Genomic DNA, 2,638 nt, shown 5'->3' on the forward strand with positions numbered 1-2,638 from the left:
TAACCTGCCTTTCCTGATTAATTTGCATCAGTATAGAACATAGGGGCTCCAGAAATTGGGGTACCTTTTACTACATGAAGTAAAATTCAATTTTTTTTATATAAACTGAAAACTCTTGCTTTTTGGATAATTGTTACTTATCAGTCCCAAAAAATTACTGCAAGCTCTTTGACAATTTTCATTTTCTGCCCACAGTGAAACAATTTTGGCATTAGTAAAAGGTACTATAATTTCTGCTGGTTCCATTCCTGACAATTGATGAAGTCTTAACTTTCCTTTTAGAATAAACTCAGAAACTTTTTCCACATAAGTCTTTAACTTTTTACTTTGTTGGTGTGATAGAAATATCCATTCTAAGATAACATCTTTCCTCTGCATTAAAATCCCTATAGGGAAATTCATAGAGGATAAAATAACCAGAATGCAACCATGAGCATCCTGTAATTTCTTTTCCACCAAAATCAATTCTCTCTCAGCTTCAGCTGATAATTCTCTTGGACTATTTAAGTCCTTCTCGCCTTTTAAGGTTTAAAACAAATTACTCAGTTCTTGATTTGTTACTCCAATAGTGGGCATAAATGGACAACATCTGCCAACAATTTTTGAAAGTCATTAAGAGTCTGCAATTGATTTGTGTCTTTTGGGGTTGAATTTTTGTAGACATGTTTTATATCCTAAGTAATTAATAGAATCTTCTCTTTGTATTTTTTCAGAAGCATTTTGTAATCTCCAGCAAGGCAAAATTTTCTTTACTTCTTCAAATGTTTTTCTCTAAAGTATCTACATTTGAATCAGCTAGTAAAATGTTATCCATATAATGGTAAATTATAGATTGAGGATATTGTGCATGAACTATTTACAATAACTGTCATACAAAATATTGGCACAGGATAGGGCTGTTCAACATCCCTTGTGGGATAACCTTCTATTGATATCTCTTAACAGGCTTAGAATTGTTATAGGTAGGCACTATGAAGGCAAATTTTTCCCTATCCTTTTCTTGTAAAGGTATAATGAAGAAACAGTCCTTTAAATCAATAACTATAATAGACCATCCTTTAGGTAATAGAGAAGGCAGAGGAATTCCAGAATGCAAAGAGCCCATTGGCTTAATTGCCTTATTAGTAGCTCTTAGACCTGTTACCATTCTCCATTTTCCAGATTTCTTTTTAATAACAAATATAGGAGAATTCCAAGGACTGGTTGATTCTTCAATATGTTGAGCATTTAGCTGCTCCTGTACCAGTTGTTCTAAGGCCTGTAGTTTTTCTGATGTCAAAGGCCATTGTTCCACCCAAACAGGTTTGTCAGTCAGCTGTTTTAAAGGTAGGGCTGTTGGTACCTTTGAAAGACCAACAGCTGTGGTGCCCTGTTTATGTACAGCTTGAATGATCTGTGATTGTCCTTGATAGTATCTTTTGATATTTCTCTCAGAAGCATTCCTTATTTTATAATTTGTTTCTGAGATTGTGGGGATGTTAATCTGGGTATTCCATTGCTGTAGAAAATCATATCCCTATAAATTCATTGCTATATTAGCTACATATGGCTTTACTTTTCCTCTCTGTCCTTCTGGCACTATACATTCAACCCATCTTGCATTTTGTTTTACTTGAGACAAACTGCCAGTTCCTAAAAGCTGAACATTTACTTCCTGAAGAGGCCAACCTGGATGCCATAATTTTGGTCCAATCTTTGTTACATCTGCACCTGTGACTACCAAATCCTCAATTTCTATGCCATTTATTTGTATTTTTAATTTTGGTCTTTGATCTTTTATAGAAGTTTGCCAAAATATTTGCTTTATGGTTTCTCCTGAAATTTTTGTTTTATCTTCTAAAACTGTTCTGACATCAAGATCAGTGTGGTTTTTAACAACAGGCATTAAATCATTTAATCATTTTGTGCAGGATTTTATCCAAAACTTGCAGGAAATGGTTGAACTACATTTGATATTGGGGCCTGTGAGAGGACCCACAGGGCATTTTCTCATGGCAAATGGTTACCCTGCCTATCCTTTGTTGATCTATATTCGCTAGTTCAATGCCAGGCTTTGCCACACCTTCTGCGTACTCCAAAAGGCTGAGGTCTTCTTTTGAATTATTTACAGAATAAACATTGTTTCTAGGAGCACCTTGCCTATGCTCCCTTTTCAGATGAACTTGTCTACTGCAATTAAAACACCTAACATTTTGATTTTTCTTCATATTTTTAGAAAGCAATGCTCCTATCCAAGTATCATCACTAGAAGTATAGGAGCCAATATCAACTGTATTTCTGATCCATTCTTCTATGGGTGCTGATCTTGCCATTAACAGCCTAATCACCCTTTTGCATTCTGCATTAGCATTTCCAAAAGCCAAAGATTTGATTAATATTTGTCTAGCATCTAGATCAGATACCATTCTGTTTACAGTTGATATTAATCTGTGTAAAAAATTAGTGAAAGCTTCTTTTAGGCCTTGCATAATTTTCATAAATGATTCAGTCCTCTTTCTTGATTCTTCAACCCTGTTACAAGCTGCTATACAACATAGAATCAGAGTGTTATCACCCAACATATACTGTCTTTTCAAATCAACATACTGACCCTCACCAAGAATTTGGTTTGGGAAATCTTATGACCTCTAACTCTACC

Source organism: Peromyscus eremicus, chromosome 9 (assembly GCF_949786415.1).
Source record: "Peromyscus eremicus chromosome 9, PerEre_H2_v1, whole genome shotgun sequence".
NCBI lineage: Eukaryota > Metazoa > Chordata > Mammalia > Rodentia > Cricetidae > Peromyscus > Peromyscus eremicus.